Source organism: Heterodontus francisci, chromosome 29 (assembly GCF_036365525.1).
Source record: "Heterodontus francisci isolate sHetFra1 chromosome 29, sHetFra1.hap1, whole genome shotgun sequence".
NCBI classification, from domain to species: Eukaryota; Metazoa; Chordata; class Chondrichthyes; order Heterodontiformes; family Heterodontidae; genus Heterodontus; species Heterodontus francisci.
Genome location: NC_090399.1, coordinates 72,556,485 through 72,576,499, shown reverse-complemented (window position 1 = coordinate 72,576,499; position 20,015 = coordinate 72,556,485).

Below are 20,015 nucleotides of genomic sequence, written 5' to 3'. Positions count from 1 at the left end.
GTGCTGCTCCTGGCATGCCCTCCTGCACTTGTCATTGAACCAGGGTTGGTCCCCCAGCTTGATGGTAATGGTAGAGTGAGTGATATGCTGGACCATTAGGTTACAAATTGTGGTTGAGTGCAATTCTGCTGCTACTGATGGTCCACAGCACCTCATGGAAGCCCAATTTTGAGTGGCTCGATCTGTTAGTAATCTATCCTATTTAGCACGGTGGTAGTGCCACACAACACATTGGTGGGTATCCTCAATGTAAAGACAGGACATCATCTCCACAAGGACTGTATAATGGTCACTCCAACCAATACGGTCATTGGCAGATGAATCTGCGAAAGGCAGATTGGTGAGGATGAGGCCAAGTAGGGTTTTCCCTCTTGTTGGTTCTCTCACCACCTGCTGCAGATCCAGACTAGCAACCATGTCCTTCAGGATAGCTTGGTCAGTAGTGGTGCTACCAAGCCACTCTTGATGATGAACATTGAATTCCCCCTCCCAGAGTACATTCTGCGCCCTTTCTACCCTCAGTGTTTCTTCCAATTTGTGTTCAGCATGGGCAAGGATTGTTTCATCAGCTGAGGGAGGGCATTAGGTGGTAATCAGTAGGAGGTTTCCTTGCCCATGTTTGCCCATGTTTGACCTGATGCCATGAACCTTCATGGGATCTGGAATCGATGTTGACAACTCCCAGGGCAACTCCCTCCTGACTGTACACCACTGTGCCGTGACCTCTGGAGGGTCAGCCCTGCCGGTGGGACAAGACATACCCAGGGATGGTGATGGTGGTGTTTGGGATATTGACTGTAATGTACAATTCCAGGAGTATGACTACATCAGGCTGTTGCACGACTAGTCTGTGGGACAGCTCTCCCAATTTTGGCACAAACCCCCAGATGTTGGAAGGAGAACTTTGCAGGGTCAACAGAGCTGGGTTTGCTGTTGTTGTTTCCGGTTCCTAGATCGATGCCTGATGGTCGTCTGGTTTCATTCCTTTTCTTAGGCTTCGTAGCGGTTTGGTACAACTGAGTGGCTTGTTAGGCCATTTCAGGGTCAACCACATTGCTCGGCTCTGGAGTCACATGTAGGTCAGACAGGTAAGGATGGCAGATCTCCATCCCGAAAGGAAAATAGTGAACCAGATGGGTTTTAACAACAATTGACAATGGTTTCATGGTCTCCATTAGAGTGGTGTTTCATTGCAGATTTATCAATTGAACTCTAATTTCACCAACTGCTGTGGTGGAATTCCAATCCATGTCCCCAGAGCATTAGCCTGGCCTCTGGATTACTAGTCCAGTGACATTCCCATTACATCACACCCTCCCCTTAACTAACTGTGATGCTCTCAATGCAATTTTCACTGCCTGATACAGATTCAATTCATCCAGTTCCAAGGATTTATTTTCTCTATGTTTTACTGGTATTCCAGTGTTTTTATTTGAAATATTTTAATTTCTATTTCTAACAATGTCTGTATAATACTTTACTATTCCTTTCGTATTCCGTGGCAATCGAAATTTTGACTTCATAATATTTTTGTCTTCCTTCTTAAATTCTTTAATTTTGTTTTTCCACAAACTCTCCTTTATTGTCAATGTACTTTGTACATGATGTTTATTTTAGGTTTAATTCTGTGCTTTCCACTTTATTTATCCCTGGTATCTCATTATTGAGTAGTCTGTTTTTTTTTAGCAGGATATAATTTTTCTTCTTTCCAGATTATTTGTTGTAGTTGAAATCTCCCATGATTAATACACGATGAATTTTATTCACTTCATATTTTCCTCTAATTCCCTTCCACTATTAGCTGGTCTGTACAATGGCCATTTTCATATGATTTAACTTGGCTACGATCCACATTCCCCTGAGACATTTGTGTCCTATATGGAAAATACACTCAGCAGATCAGCAGCTATTTCTTGCCAATCATTCAAATGTTTAAGATGAATTTGGAAGTTGACCAAACAGCTTCAGTGACAGAGACAAACTGTCAAAAATAAGGAAAAACAAGTCCCAGAAGACTTACAAAGTAAAACACATCACAGGCATATGAACAAAAGAACATCAGAGATAGGAAGAGGAGTAGATCATTCGGCCCTTTGGTTCTGCTCTGTCATTCGATACGATAATGTCTGATCTATTATCCTAACTCCACCTTCCTGCACTATCCCCATAGAGTCATAGAGTCGTACAGCATAGAAACAGGCCCTTCGCCTCCGTGTCCATGCTGACCATAATGCCTATCTATACTAATCCCACCTGCCTGCATTAATTCCATATCCCTCTATGCCTTGCTCATTCAAGTACCTGTCCAGATGCCTCTTAAATGTTGCTACTGTTCCTGCCTCCACCACCTCCTCAGGCAGCTCATTCCAGATACTCACCATTCTTTTTTGTGAAAAATTTACCCCTTTGATCCCCTTTAAACCTCCTCCCTCTCACCTTAAATCTATGCCCTCTAGTTTCAGTCACCCCTACCATGGGAAACAGACTCTGGCTATCTACCCTATCTATGCCTCTCATAATTTTATATACCTCTATCATGTCGCCTCTCAGCCTCCTTCACTCCAGGATAAACAGACCCAGCCTATCCAATCTCTCTTAATAACTCAAGCCCTCCAAACCAGGCAACATCCTTGTGAATCTTTTCTGCACGCTCTCTAGCTTAATCACATCTTTCCTGTAGTGCGGCACACAGTACTCCAAATGCAGCCTCACCAACGTTATGTACAACTGTAACATGACGTCCCAACTCTTGTACTCAATGCCTCGGCCGATGAAGGCAAGCATGCCAAACACAAAGAACAAAGAACAAAGAAAATTACAGCACAGGAACAGGCCCCTCGGCCCTCCAAGCCTGCGCCGATCCAGATCCTCTATCTAAACCTGTCGCCTATTTTCTAAGGGTCTGTATGTCTTTGCTTCCTGCCCATTCATGTATCTGTCTAGATACACCTTCAAAGACACTATCGTGCCCGCGTCTACCACCTCTGCTGGCAACGCGTTCCAGGCACGCACCACCCTCTGCATAAAGAACTTTCCACGCATATCCCCCCTAAACTTTTCCCCTCTCACTTTGAACTCGTGACCCCTGGTAATTGAATCCCCCACTCTGGGAAAAAGCTTCTTGCTATCCACCCTGTCTATACCTCTCATGATTTTGTACATCTCAATCATGTCCCCCTTCAACCTCCGTCTTTCCAATGAAAATAATCCTAATCTACTCAACCTCTCTTCATAGCTAGCGCCCTCCATACCAGGCAACATCCTGGTGAACCTCCTCTGCACCCTCTCCAAAGCATCTACATCCTTTTGGTAATGTGGCGACCAGAACTGCACGCAGTATTCCAAATGTGGCCGAACCAAAGTCTTATACAACTGTAACATGACCTGCCAACTCTTGTACTCAATACCCCGTCTGTTGAAGGAAAGCATGCCGTATGCCTTCTTGACCACTCTATTGACCTGCGTTGCCACCTTCAGGTAACAATGGACCTGAACACCCAAATCTCTCTGTACATCAAATTTCCCCAGGACTTTTCACCACCCTGTCTACCTGTGTTGCCACTTTCAGGGAACTATGTATTTGCACCCCAAGGTCTCTCTGCTCAAGAACACTCCCAGGGCTCTGCCATTCACTGTATATGTCCTGCCCAGGTTTTACTTCCCAAAATGCATCACTTCACTTCACACTTGTCTGCGTTAAATTCCTTGCCCACTTTCCCAGTTCATCTATATCCTGTTGTAACCTTAGACAACCTTCTTCACTATCCACTATACCACCAATTTTGGTGTCATCTGCAAACTTGCTAATCATGCCCCTTACATTCACATCCAAGTCATCAAGAAATATGACAAACAACAGAGGGCCCAGCACCGATCCCTGCAGCACGCCACTGGTCACCGGCCTCCAATCTGAAAAACAACCCTCCACTACCACCCTCTGCCTCCTATCACCAAGCCAATTTTGTATACAATTTGCTAGCTCACCCTGGATCCCTTCTGTTCGAACCTTCTGGACCAGCCTACCATGCGGGACCTTGTCAAAGGCCTTGCTAAAGTCCATGTAGACAATGTCCATCGCCCTGACCTCATCAATCCTCTTGGTCACCTCCTCGAAAAACTCAATCAAATCCGTGAGACATGATTTCCCACGCACAAAGCCATGCTGACTTTCCCTAATCAGACCATGCCTTTCCAGATGCATATAAATCCTGTCTCTCAGAATCCCTTCCAATTACTTTCCCACCACTGATGTAAGGCTCACCGGCCTGTTGTTCCCTGGTTTATCCCTGCTACCCTTCTTAAATAAAGGCACAACATTAGCTATCCTCCAGTCTTCCGGTATCTCACCCGTGGCTAACGATGATACAAAAATCTCTGCCAGGGCCTCAGCATTCTCCTCCCTTGCTTCCCAGAGCATCCTATGATACACCTGGTCAGGTCCTGGGGATTTATCCACCTTAATGCACTTCAAAACCTCCAACACCTCCTCCTTTGTAATGTTGATATGCTCCAGGATATTGGTGTTCCCTCCCTTGAACTCACTAGCTTCCATGACCTTTTCCATGGTAAATACAGACGAGATATATTCATTTAAGACCTCGCTCCACACATAGATTGCCACACTGATCCTTAAGGGGACCTACTCTCTCCCTAGCTACCCTTTTACTCTTAATATACTTATAGAATCTTTGAGGATTCTCCTTTATGTTATCTGCCAGGGAAATCTCATGGCCCCTTTTCACCCTCCTAATTTCCTTCTTAAGTGTAGTCCTACATCCCCTATACTCCTTGAGGGACTCTCTCGACCCCAGCTGCCTCTCCCTGACATATGCCTCCTTCTTTGTCCTGACCAGATCCTCAATATCCCTCGTCAACCAAGGTTCCCTAAACTTGCCAGCCTTGCATTTCCATCTAACAGGAACATGCTGGCCCTGAAGTCTTCCTATCTCACTTTTAAAAGCCTCCCACTTGCCAGACGTCCCTTTTCCTGTAAACAGCCTCTCCCATTCAACTTTTGAGAGTTCCTGTCTGACGCCATCGAAATTAGCCTTCCCCCAATTTAGGATTTCAACCTGAGGACCAGGCCTATCCTTTTCCATAACTATCTTGAAGCTAATAGAGTGATGGTCACTGGTCCCAAAGTGCTCCCCAGTGACACATCCACCACCAGCCCATCCTCATTTCCGAAGAGGAGGTCAAGTGTAGTAGCCCCTTCTCTCGTAGGGCCATCCACATACTGCTTCAGAAAACTATCCTGGACACAATTAACAAATTCTTCCCCATCTGATCCCTTATCACTATGGCAGGCTTGAAGATACCTGGCAGAAATCCAATTTGAAATTTTAAAACACTTTGCTTTTAAATCTGCTATTGCCTTTTTGTAGTTTAATTTAAAGACTTGCTCTACGGATTGTTTTTAAGCAGCACACATCTGGGATTGGAAACTGGTTTAAGGGAGAGAAAGGATGATTCAAGGAGATATGGGAAAGATTTTAAAGTTAGTTTAAGAAGCTGGTGTTAAGTCATTGGTTGTAAAGAATGTTAAATCACTTTTTCTTCAGGTTTTTGGTTTTATTACAGTCATTTGAAAATGCGCTTGAAGAAAGAACATGAAAAAAATGATGTAATTTACCATTTCCTTAAAAACACACGTGCTGTTCTGTTCTGTGTGCAGTTAATAAAGCATTAGTCTGAATTAAGTTTAAATCATTTTATCAAAAACAATTTCCTTGGGTTCGGAACCTCTTACAAAAATGTGGAAAGTTTGGAAACAATTGGAATTTAATCTCGAATCTCCCTGATGGAGATGTTTTGAAGTTTAAGGGGATAATCGAATTTTGAGAAACAAAACAATCTGGGTGGTTTCTATGAAGATAGAGAACAACATTTGCAGAAACATTGTTATTTGAATTTGGGATAATTGTGAGATGTAAAAAGTAGAGTGTAATTTAGCAAGTTACTTTTCAGAAACTAAAATGTCATCTGAGGAAAAGAACAAATGAACAAACAAAGGATAAAACAGAAATGGCAATGGTAGCTCTGTGTCATAGACATACAAAATTGAGTAAATCAACAGAATTGATGAAAAAAGTAGATATTCAGGATTTGGAGGGCGAATAAAAATACTGAAGGCCAAGAAAGTGGACATGTGATGTGCAGCAATCATGAGGAAAGATAAAAGATCTAAGAAGGTCGGCAGTAAATAATTTTGGGTTGTTTTACCATTTTAGTGAGCCGTCCTGAACAAACGTAGACAGGAATTAGAGAAGGGTTAGGAGGAATTAATTTGGAGGCACTAAATTAAAATGCTGTTAGAAAAGATGAGAAAGAAGAGAATTTAACAAAGGGATCTAAGAAAAGAGAGAGCTGTCATTTTGAAACATTGTCAGTGGAAAGCATTCTGAAATACAAATTTCTCATTTGTTTGTAATAAACCTGTTCAGACGACTCCAGAGCACGTGATTTGTTCTGTTGTCATAGGAATAGAGGTGGTGACATCATCACTAGTCCATTTGAGAATGTTCTTCCTATCCCCTTTCAGACTAGCAGAAAGTTAACCTTTTATACGAGCAGTTTAAACTGACCATACAACTTTCAAAATATATCCTTAGTATGTTGGACTGTGAAGACGTCACCGAGCCATCCTCTTCCTTCAGGCTGCTGATAACAGAGTTATCTTTTAGAAGAAGTAACGCGAGCACGTCTCATCCTGCTCAATGCTCTGGACCGGAAGATGATCTTGGAGGCCTCCGGGGCAAAGAGCGAGGCCTGCTGTCTCTTCACCTCTTGGAGGTCCTCCTTGACCTCGATGCCCATTGACTGCAGCCGGAGCAGATTTTCATACTTTTCTGGAGTTGGGACATTTCCCTCTGTCTCTCTCTCACCCTCTGAAAACCTTTGTGGAGAAAGAACCTCCTTCCCACCAGTGAACAGGAGACTCAAAGAGGGGTTTCACGGTCCTCCAACATTTGTAATCCCTTTTGAGTTCCTTAACGTTCTCTGAGGTCAGCAGTGTCGTACTGAGCTTCCACGTCCCTCTGCAAACCCGCTGGTCATCCTGTAAGTGACAGTCGGCCAGTAAGAGGCAGTGGTCGGAGAAGAACACCGGCTTGACGTCGGTGGATCCGAACGTGACAGCACGGGACACAAACAGGAAGTCAATCCTGGAACGGGCAAACCCGTCCGATCTTGACCATGTGTATCTGCGCTGCGCTCCGTCTGCAGGTTCGCTGAAGATGTCGTGCAGTTTGGCATCTTCAACTGTTTCTATTAGGAATCTGGATGTAGCGTCCAGTTTGCTGTCGTCACTGCCGGATCGTCCAGCCACATTGATGATGCAGTTGAAGTCACTGCCTAGGATGACCGGCCTGGACGTCGCCAGCAGCAGTGGGAGCTGCTGGAAGACGGTCAGCCGCTCGCTGCATTGAACCGGGGCGTACACGTTGATCAACCGGAGCAGAGCATTGTTGTACATTACGTCTGCTATGAGGAGGCAACCACCCACCACCTCCTTAACTTCGGAGATGGTGACGTTACCTCCCCGCAGCAGAATACCCAGGCCGGAGGAACGGCAATCATTACCCCCCGATCAGCTCGATGGCCCGTGGGACCACCATCGCGACCACTGCCTGTAGGTGCTGAGGTGTGGTATTCCACACTCCTGCAGAAACAGTAGGTCAGCTTTGATCTTGGTGAGGTAATCCAAGGTTGAAACACATCACGTAGTGGATTTAATGCTACGCACATTAATGGAAGCAATTCTTACACCCATTTTTAAAAAGTTGGTTTTTGCTTCCCATACCATTTGTCCTCGCTAGTCCCAGTCCTTCGGGATGTTCCTCAATACCCATAGTGTGCGCAAGCTGTTTCACGTTGGTTGGGCTCAGAAACCCCTCCTGGTTTTACATGCAGGGTTTGTTCCGCTGGGGTGACCTCGGGGGGGTCTTGCAGGCAGCAAGGATTGGGTTTTCCTCTGCTGTTCCCCTCTGTTTCTCATCGAAAACATCACTGCTCCCGGCTTCCCGGAGCTGATGTGTGCCAGACGTGTCTTTGCTCTCGTGTCCCGGAGCTGGGATGCGTTGGCCACGTCGTTACGTGTGGCGCTTTGGGGTTGGGGCACGCCGGGCCCATTACTGCTTCCAGTGCCCGGGGGCTGGGAGGCTTTATCTTCCAGCTCCTTGGAGTTCTGCCACCTCTTTTGAAGGGGCCGTCATTCCAGCATTTCCCCATCCAGTGAAAAGGAGCTGTTGTCGTCTGTTTCAGAAGGAAGCCTCCTCTTGCCATTGGTTTGGGTGGTGGCCTGCTCCGCTTTTAGAGGTTTTTTCTTTGTGGTTTTCCTTTGTACCACTTGCCACTGACCTGTTTGTCCAGGTCTAATTCCAATTTCACCAACTGCTGTGGTGGAATTCCAATCCATGTCCCAGAGACTGGCCTCTGGATTACTAGTCCAGTGAATGTTTCCACTACACCACCCCTTCCCCTTAACTAAATGTTTTATCGATTGCCTGATACAGATTCAATTCATCCAGGACCAAGGATTTATTTTCTCTAATTTTTACTGGTATCCCAGTGTTTCTATTTTAAATATTTTAATTTCTATTTCTAACAATGTCTGTATAATACTTTACTATTCCTTTTGTATTCCTCGGCAATCAAAATTTTGACTTCATAATATTTTTGTCTTCATTCTTAACGTCATTGATGTTGTTTTTCCACAAACTCTCCTTTATTGTCAATGTACTTTGTACATGATGTTTATTTTAAAAAGAACAAAGAACAAAGATAATTACAGCACAGGAACAGGCCCTTCGGCCCTCCAAGCCTGCGCCGATCCAGATCCTCTCTCTAAACATGTCGCCTATTTTCTAAGGTTCTGTATCTCTTTTCTTCCTGCCCATTCATGTATCTGTCTAGATACATCTTAAAAGACTCCATCGTGCCCGCATCTACCACCTCCGCTGGCAATGCGTTCCAGGTGCCCACCACCCTCTGCGTAAAGAACTTTCCACGCATATCCCCCCTAAACTTTTCCCCTTTCACTTTGAACTCGTGTCCTCTAGTAATTGAAACCCCCACTCTGGGAAAAAGCCTCTTGCTATCCACCCTGTCTATACCTCTCATGATTTTGTACACCTCAATCAGGTCCCCCCTCAACCTCCGTCTTTCTAATGAAAATAATCCTAATCTGCTCAACCTCTCTTCATAGCTAGCGCCCTCCATACCAGGCAACATCCTGGTGAACCTCCTCTGCACCCTCTCCAAAGCATCCACATCCTTTTGATAATGTGGCGACCAGAACTGTACGCAGTATTCCAAATGTGGCCGAACCAAAGTCCTATACAACTGTAACATGACCTGCCAACTCTTGTACTCAATGCCCCGTCCGATGAAGGAAAGCATGCCGTATGCCTTCTTGACCACTCTATTTACCTGCGTTGCCACCTTCAGGGAACAGTGGACCTGAACACCCAAATCTCTCTGGACATCAATTTTCCCCAGGACTTTTCCATTTACTGTATAGTTCACTCTTGAATTGGATCTTCCAAAATGCATCACCTCGCATTTGCCCTGATTGAACTCCATCTGCCATTTCTCTGCCCAACTCTCCAATCTATCTATATTCTGCTATATTCTCTGACAGTCCCCTTCACTATCTGCTACTCCACCAATCTTAGTGTCGTCTGCAAATTTGCTAATCAGTCCACCTATACTTTCCTCCAAATCATTAATGTATATCACAAACAACAGTGGTCCCAGCACAGATCCCTGTGGAACACCACTGGTCACACGTCTCCATTTTGAGAAACTCCCTTCTACTGCTACTCTCTGTCTCCTGTTGCCCAGCCAGTTCTTTATCCATCTAGCTAGTACACCTTGGACCCCAAGCGCCTTCACTTTCTCCATCAGCCTGCCATGGGGAACCTTATCAAACGCCTTACTGAAGTCCATGTATATGACATCGACAGCCCTTCCCTCATCAATCAACTTTGTCACTTCCTCAAAGAATTCTATTAAGTTGGTAAGACATGACCTTCCCTGCACAAAACCACGTTGCCTATCACTGATGAGCCCATTTTCTTCCAAATGGGAATAGATCCTATCCCTCAGTATCTTCTCCAGCAGCTTCCCTACCACTGACGTCAGGCTCACCGGTCTATAATTACCTGGATTATCCCTGCTACCCTTCTTAAACAAGGGGACAACATTAGCAATTCTCCAGTCCTCCGGGACCTCACCCGTGTTTAAGGATGCTGCAAAGATATCTGTTAAGGCCCCAGCTATTTCCTCTCTCGCTTCCCTCAGTAACCTGGGATAGATCCCATCTGGACCTGGGGACTTGTCCACCTTAATGCCCTTTAGAATACCCAACACTTCCTCCCTCCTTATGCCGACTTGACCTAGAGTAATCAAACATCTGTTCCTAACCTCAACATCCGTCATGTCCCTCTCCTCGGTGAATACCGATGCAAAGTACTCGTTTAGAATCTCACCCATTTTCTCTGAGTCCAAGCATAACATTCCTCCTTTGTCCTTTAGTGGGCCAATCCTTTCTCTAGTTACCCTCTTTCTCCTTATATCTGAATAAAAGGCTTTGGGATTTTCCTTAACCCTGTTTGCTAAAGATATTTCATGACCCCTTTTAGCCCTCTTAATTCCTCGTTTCAGATTGGTCCTACATTCCCGATATTCTTTCAAAGCTTCGTCTTTCATCAGCCGCCTAGACCTTATGTATGCTTCCTTTTTCCTCTTAGCTAGTCTCACAATTTCACCTGTCATCCATGGTTCCCTAATCTTGCCATTTCTATCCCTCATTTTCACAGGAACATGTCTCTCCTGCACGCTAATCAACCTCTCTTTAAAAGCCTCCCACATATCACATGTGGATTTACCTTCAAACAGCTGCTCCCAATCTACATTTCCCAGCTCCTGCCAAATTTTGGTGTAGTTGGCCTTCCCCCAATTTAGCACTCTCCCTTTTGGACCACTCTCGTCTTTGTCCATGAGTATTTTAAAGCTTACGGAATTGTGATCACTATTCCCAAAGTAGTCCCCTACTGAAACTTCAACAACCTGGCCGGGCTCATTCCCCAACACCAGGTCCAGTATGGCCCCTTCCCGAGTTGGACTATTTACATACTGCTCTAGAAAACCCTCCTGGATGCTCCTTACAAATTCTGCTCCATCTGGACCTCTAACACTAAGCGAATCCCAGTCAATGTTGGGAAAATTAAAATCTCCTATCACCACCACCCTGTTGCTCCTACATCTTTCCATAATCTGTTTACATATTTGTACCTCTATCTCACGCTCGCTGTTGGGAGGCCTGTTGTACAGCCCCAACATTGTTACCGCACCCTTCCTATTTCTGAGTTCTGTCCATATTGCCTCACTGCTCGAGTCCTCCATAGTGCCCTCCTTCAGCACAGCTGTGATATCCTCTTTGACCAGTAATGCAACTCCTCCACCCCTTTTACCTCCCTCTCTATCCCGCCTGAAGCATCGATATCCTGGGATATTTAGTTGCCAATCATGCCCTTCCCTCAACCAAGTCTCAGTAATAGCAATAACATCATACTCCCAGGTACTAATCCAAGCCCTAAGTTCATCTGCCTTACCTACTACACTTCTTGCATTAAAACAAATGCACCTCAGACCACCAGTCCCTTTATATTCATCATCTGCTCCCTGCCTGCTCTTCCCCTTAGTCACACTGACTTCATTATCTAGTTCCTTACAGGCTTTTGTTACTACCTCCTTACTGTCAACTGACCTCAATTGGTTCCCATCCCCCTGCCACATTAGTTTAAACCCTCCCCAACAGCGTTAGCAAAAAGCACCTCCAAGGACATTGGTTCCAGTCCGGCCCAGGTGTAGACCGTCCAATTTGTAATAGTCCCACCTCCCCCAGAACCGGTCCCAATGTCCCAAAAATCTGAACCCCTCCTTCCTGCACCATCTCTCAAGCCACGCATTCATCCTGACTATTCTTTCATTTTTACTCTGACTATCACGTGGCACTGGTAGTAATCCTGAGATTACTACCTTTGAGGTCCTACTTTTTAACTTGGTTCCTAACTCCCTAAACTCTGCATGTACGACCTCATCCCGTTTTTTACCTATATCATTAGTGCCTATGTGCACAATGACAACTGGCTGTTCACCCTCCCCCTTTAGAATGTTCTGCAGCCGATCTGAGACGTCCCTGACCCGTGCACCTGGGAGGCAACATACCATTCGGGAGCCTCGTTTTCGACCACAGAACCGCCTATCTACTCCCCTTACAATCGAATCCCCTACGACTATAGCCCTTCCACTCTTTTTTCCCGCCCTTCGGAACAGCAGAGCCAGCCACGGTGCCATGGACCTGGCTACTGCTGCCTTCCCCTGGTGAGCCATCTCCCTCAACAATATCCAAAACGGTATACTTGTTTTGGAGGGAGATGACCGCAGGGGACTCCTGCACTGCCTTCCTGCTCTTTCTCTGCCTTAGGTTTAATTCTGTGCTTTCCACTTTATTTATCCCTGGTATCTTATTATTGAGTAGTCTGTTTTTTTTTAGCAGGATATATTTTTTCTTCTTTCCAGATTATCTGTTGTGATTGAAATCTCCCATGATTAATACACGATGAATTTTATTCACTTCATATTTTCCTCTAATTCCCTTCCACTATTAGCTGGTCTGTACAATGGCTATTTTCATATGATTTAACTTGGCTACGATCCACATTCCCCTGAGACATTTGTGTCCTATATAGAAAATACACTCAGCAGATCAGCAGCTATTGCTTGCCAATCATTCAAATGTTTAAGATGAATTTGGAAGTTGACCAAACAGCTTCAGTGACTGAGACAAACTGTCAAAAATATGGAATAACAAGTCCCAGAAGACTTACAAAGTAAAGCACATCACAGGCATATGAACATAAGAACATAAGAAATAGGAAGAGGAGTAGATCATTCGGCCCTTTGGTTCTGCTCTGTCATTCGATACGATAATGTCTGATCTATTATCCTAACTCCACCTTCCTGCACTATCCCCATAGAGTCATCGAGCCGTACAGCATAGAAACAGGCCCTTCGCCTCCGTGTCCATGCCAACCGTAAAGCCTATCGAAACTAATCCCACCTGCCTGCATTAATTCCATATCCCTCTATGCCTTGCTCATTCATGTACCTGTCCAGGTGCCTTTTAAATGTTGCTACTGTTCCTGCCTCCACCACCTCCTCAGGCAGCTCATTCCAGATACCCACTATTCTTTGTGTGAAAAATTTACCCCTTTGATCCCCTTTAAACCTCCTCCCTCTCACCTTAAATCTATACCCTCTAGTTTTAGTCACCCCAACCATGGGAAACATACTCTGGCTATCTACCCTATCTATGCCTCTCATAATTTTATATACCTCTATCATGTCCCCTCTCAGCCTCCTTCACTCCAGGGAAAACAGACCCAGCCTTTCCAATCTCTCTTTATAACTCAAGCCCTCCAAACCAGGCAACATCCTTGTGAATCTTTTCTGCACCCTCTCTAGCTTAATCACATCTTTCCTGTAGTGCAGCGACCAGAACTGCACACAGTACTCCAAATGCAGCCTAACCAACGTTATGTACAACTGTAACATGACGTCCCAACTCTTGTACTCAATGCATCGGCCGATGAAGGCAAGCATGTCATATGCCTTCTTCACCACCCTGTCTACCTGTCTTGCCACTTTCAGGGAACTATGTACTTGCACCCCAAGGTCTCTCTGCTCAAAACACTCCCCAGGGCTCTGCCATTCACTGTATATGTCATGCCCTGGTTTAACTTCCCAAAATGCATCACTTCACTTCACACTTGTCTGCGTTAAATTCCTTGCCCTCTTTCCCAGTTGATCTATTTCCTGTTGTTACCTTAGACAACCTTCTTCACTGTCCACTATACCACCAATTTTGGTGTCATCTGCAAACTTACTAATCATGCCCCTTACATTCACATACAAGTCATTAATATATATGACAAACAACAGAGGGCCCAGCACCAATCCCTGTTCACACCACTGGTCACCAGCCTCCAATCTGAAAAACAACCCTCCACTACCACCCTCTGCCTCCTATCACCAAGTCAATTGTGTATCAAATTTGCTTGCTCACCCTGGATCCCATGTATTCGAACCTTCTGGACCAGCCTACCATGCGGGACCTTGTCAAAGGCCTTGTTAAAGTCCATGTAGACAACGTCCATCGCCCTGCCCTTATCAATACTCTTGGTCACCTCCTTGAAAAACTCAATCAAATTCGTGAGACATGATTTCCCATGCACAAAGCCATGCTGACTATTCCGAATGAGACCATGCCTTTCCAGATGCATCTGAATCCTGTCTCTCAGAATCCCTTCCAATTACTTTCCCACCACTGATTTAAGGCTCACCGGCCTGTAGTTCCCTGGCTTATCCCTGCTGCCCTTCTTAAATAAAGGCACAACATTAGCTATCCTCCAGTCTTCCGGTATCTCACCCGTGGCTAACGATGATACAAAAATCTCTGCTAAAGCCCCAGCAATCTCCTCCCTTGCTTCCCATAGTATCCTAGGATACACCTGGTCAGGCCCTGGGGATTTATCTACCTACAAGCACTTCTAAACCTCCAAAACCTCCTCCTTTGTAATGTTGATATGCTCCAGGACATCTAAGAAGGTCGGCAGTAAATAATTTTGGGTTGTTTTCCCATTTTAGTGAGCTGTCCTGAACAGACTTAGACAGGAGTCAGAGAAGGGTTAGGAGGAATTAATTTGGAGGCACTAAATTTAAATGCTCTTAGAAAAGATGAGAAAGAAGAGAATTTAACAAAGGGATCTAAATAAAGAGAGAGCTGGCATTTTGAAACATTGTCAGTGGAAAGCATTCTGAAATACAAATTTCTCATTTGCTTATCAAGAACCTGTTCAGACGACTCCAGAGCACGTAATTTGTTCTGTTGTCATAGGAATAGGGGTGGTGACATCATCACTAGTCCATCTGAGAATGTTCTTCCTATCCCCTTTCAGACGAGCAGAAAGTTAACCTTTTATACGAGCAGTTTAAACTGACCGTACAACTTTCAAAATATATTTCTATTGAGCATTATAAAAATGTTTAAGTTTGTGTATTGTCAGATATGTCTGGATCATTGACACATCCTGCCTCGAGCAGAATTGATCTTTGTCCTTTATAAAGAAATAGAGGAAATAACAGAAGGTTTGACCATCATCTTCCAGTCCTCACTGGATACAGGTTTGGAGCCAGAGGATTGGAGAACTGATAATGTTGTACCTCTGTATACAAAGGGTGCGAAGGATAGACTGAATAATTACAGGCCAGTCAGTCTAACATCATTAGTGGGCAAATTATTGGAATCTATTCTGAGAGACAGGATAAACTGTCACTTAGAAAGGCACAGGTTAATCAAGGAGAGTCAGCATGGATTTGTTAATGGAAGATCTTGTTTGACCAAATTGATCGAATTGTTTGAAGATGTTACAAGGAAGATAGATAAGGGTACAGCAGTTGGTGTTGTCTACATGGATTTTCGCAAGGCTTTTGACAAGGTCCCACACAGCAAACTGGTTTAAAAAAATAAAATCCCATGGGATCCAGGGAAATGCGATCGGTGGAAACAAAATTGGCTCAGTGGCAGAAACAAAGGGTAATTGTTGACGGGTGTTTTTTCGCGACTGGAGGCCTGTTTCCAGTGGTGTTCCGCAGGGCTCAGCACTGGATTCCCTCTTTTTTGTGGAATATAGTAACAATTTGGACGTAAGAGTAGGCGGTATGATCGAGAAGTTTGAGACGAAAGAAAGGTTGGCCGTGTGATAGATAGCGAGGAGGACAGCTGTAGGCTGCAGGAAGATACTGGTGGTCTGGTCAGACGGGCATAAAAGTGGCAAATGGAATTCAACCTGGAGAAGTCGGCAGCACAGTGGCGCAGTGGTTCGCACCGCAGCCTCACAGCTCCAGCGACCCGGGTTCAGTTCTGGGTACTGCCTGTGTGGAGTTTGCAAGTTCTCCCTGTGTCTGCGTGGGTTTTCTCCGGGTGCTCCAGTTTCCTCCCACAAGCCATAAGACTTGCAGGTTGATAGGTAAATTGGCCATTACAAATTGTTGCTAGTATAGTTAGGTGGTAGGGAAATATAGGGACAGGTCGGGATGTGGTAGGAATTTGGGATTAGTGCAGGATTAGTATAAATGGGTGGTTGATCGTCGGCACAGACTCGTTGGGCCGAAGAGCCTGTTTCAGTGCTGTATCTCTAAAAGAAAAAGTATGAGGTGAGGTATTTTGGAAGGTAAAACAAGGCAAAGGAATATACAATTAATGGGAAAATAATGAGAAGTGGAAAAGAAGTGTGAGACCTTGGAGTGAATGTCTACAGATCCCTGAAGGTAGCAGGACAGGTCGATAAGGTGGTTAAGAAGGCATTTGGAATCTTTACCTTTAATAGCCATGGTAAAGAATATAAGAGCAGGAAGGTTATGCTGGAACTGTATAACTCATTGGTTAGGCCAGAAGTTGCGTACTGTGTGCAGTTCTGTTCACCTCATTACAGAATGGATGTAATTGCACTAGAGAGGATACAGAGGAGATTTACGAGGATGTTGCCAGGACTGGAAAATGCAGCTATGAGGAAAGATTGGATAGGCTGGGTTTGTTCTCCTTGGAACAGAGAAAGCTGGGAGGGGGGGTGGGGTGTTCTTATTAAAATGTACACAATTTTGAGGGGCCTGGATAGAGTGGAGGTGAAGGGCCTATTTACTTTAGCAGAGAGGTCAGTAGCGAGGGGGCATAGATTTAAAGTGATTGGTCGAAGACTTGGAGGGGTGATGAGGAAAATCTTTTTCACCCAGTGGGTGGCAGGATTCTGAAATTCACTGCCTGAAAGGGTAGTTGAGTCAGCCTGGATATGCACCTCATGTGACGTAATCTGCAGGCTACGGAGCAACTGGTGGAAGGTAGGATTAGAATAGCTGCATCATTTTTCAGCTGGTACAGACACGAAATGCCAAGTGGCCTCTTTCTATGCCTTAATCTTTCGATGATACTATGTTTCTATTTCGCGGTAACTGAAAGTGCAACAAGATTGTCAACAGCTTCAATAATTTGATTAGACATCTACAATGAATTGAAATTGTTGAATTAAATTAAATTCCTTTGATTTGGTTTTCTAATATGAAATTTAAAGAGATTTTTAGAAAGCAATAAAACAACAGAATCAGTCTCTGTGCTTTCTGTTTGGACAACAGTAAATATTGGATTGAATATGAAAACAACATCACTGTGTTTCAGCTCAGAGGTTTGATACAGGAATATCCTGTATATTTAGATTGTAAAAGGAAAATTCTGAAAATGATGTGATTGGTACTTTACTTTCCAGGAATGCCTCACGGTGTGACACCTCTCCCAATGGTCTCAGGTCAAACGACTTGACTCACATTCTGTTTCTGCCAACATTCTGTTTCTGGTAAACCACTGGAGCAATGGCAGCCCGGTGGGTAGCAGTAACGGTGATCACCCTCCTAGTAACTGTGGTGGCATGAGAGGCACCCACCGTAAATATCAACAGAACCACTTGTCTACATCCAGGAGAGTATGTGTACCTACCTAAAGGAGAGAGCAGCTCGAGGGTGTCTAACACCGGATTGGACATCATGGTGGGATGGATTAATCTGCCTCCATTAGTTTAGGAATCAGAGTTAGAGGGACAATATTGTCAAGAGCAATGAAGACATTGTTAATCAGTTCGGATGTAATGTTATATGATGCTTTCATTTGTCAACTTGTGGGTATCAGAGACCTAAGTTCCTAATGATTGTGCCTCAAGAACATGCTAACGGAACTTATTCAAAGGGATATGAATTTGAATCCCTGGGTGAGGAGAGGAATGGGTTGGTGTATCTGGTGTGATCGTGGGGGTATATAGCTCTAGGTTTAATTGGTGCCCTTTCGATGACAACACCAGAATGTTTGAATGTTGTACTGAGTCGCAGCATTACATCACCTGCTCTTGTAATACCCTGAGACCCATCAGTAGTGACTCTGCAATAGTGGTTTCGGTCAACACTCCTGGAAAATCATTTAAGGCAGTCCTAACCTCCCATACACCGTGATGCTTTATGACAGACAGGATGAGGTTCTTATATATAGGATTGGAGTGTGACAATAACCATACCTTCTGCCTGCAGATGACAGATTCCTTTACAGTGAGAGAATTCCACCTTGCAGGCAGGGCCCTCACGGGATATGTATTCAGCCCATGGTGTATTGGTTCATTAAACATTGACGATATCCCAGGAAGAATAGCTCGGGAAATGGCGTAATGTGCCCTCGCCACCACAAGGAGGTTTATGGAGCAAAGCTGTCAAGCAATCACGAGGGGCAAGGTGCAGGTAAACCTACCCAATGGAGTGGCTGTGGTATTTGAGGACTCAGCCAGTAATCAAGCCAAGATGTCAAGAATGCCGTATAACTGGTGGGAAATGGGAAGAATCACTGCAGCCATTGTGTCCGTTGTGGTTCTGTTGGTCAGTCTTTCTATTTGTTGCCACCAGAGGCTGACGCTATCACATGTGGTGCAGATGGTGATGTTGGCTAACAAAGGGTGCAGATTGATATCCACCACAGTTGAAGCCCATCTCCCAGGGAATATAAAAGTCGGGAACATTTATGAGGATGTTGCAATCTAATGGAATGATGGTTCCGGGCCCAGCCTAGGTCAACAGGACATTGTTGACACATAAGAGAACTGTAAACAAGAATGTCTGAATCCCTCTGAACTCCACTAGCATCCCTGGAACAATTGGTGAGTAGAGGATTTCGGGAATGTCCCGCCTGGGTCAGGTGGTGCACCAGGGGTCTAAAAGGAGGGACTGAAGTGAGACCAAAGGGGCAACATTAGTAGATCTGACCTTATTATGCATTAATAAGCTCAGAAGAAACACTGTAGTTGTGAAGGACCCGTTGAATGATGGGATACTTGACCATTGTGCTGGGATTATACAACTCAGTACCTAGTTGCCTCTACAGCCTTTGTAAACATGCTGTCCTTCCTTCACTGATCAAAGAGATAAGGGAAGACCGGAGATCAGACAGGCAGCAATAAGCCATGGGAACTACCAGCTTCAAGGTCAGGAGAGGTGAACCCAGGAAGACATCTGTGGGGCAATACAATCCAGTTTATTGATCAAGTTGTCTACCTGGAAGGTGTCGGGTGTAGTGTGAACAGTGAGTAATGACTATTATATCCTCTAAATGTGTGCTGTAACTCTGTATCACTGTGAAGATATTTGGGTAACCAGAAGCTTCTCCCCCTCATATGCTTGAAATAAAGTTTATATTTGTTTTAATCCCATGATCTTGAGAGTGGTTAGATTTTCTCCACAACTGTATGTTCCTCAGAATGTCACTTAGAGAGTCATAGAAATGCTCTTTATCTGAGATGCTGGTGTTCAGAATTGGTGCATAGACACATATGATGTTGACTGTGTATCCATCAGATGATAACACTGGGAGTTGAGGCTCTCCGAGGTTGCTACTGGCGGATCAATTGACGTTGTCAGGTGGTGACACATTACAAAACTTACACCATGCTTACTGCGGTCTTCAGCATTCTTTCCATATCAGTATCATTAGTATCACTATCACTATCATTATTGTTACCTGTGGTAGTATACTAACTATCTCTAAATGGTTATATTCCGATCCCATAATTCCTTTTTCATTGAGGTTCCTGGAAATTATTTAAGTGTCTTGTTTTACATTCCTTGTTAATTTAATTTCATAGTTTCTCTTTGTCTTTCTAATTGCTTAATTTTGACTTCTCTTCTAATCTCTAATTCAGAGGTTCGTCTGCATCCTCCTATAGGTGGAAAAGTAATATTAAAAATATTTATCATATTTATGGCCACACATGGGAACTTAGATCAAATGACATAAAAAAACCTATTTCAACAAAGGGAAGTGTTTCTGAAACTATCCAAAGAGGGGACAAATATAGTTTGAAAACTAT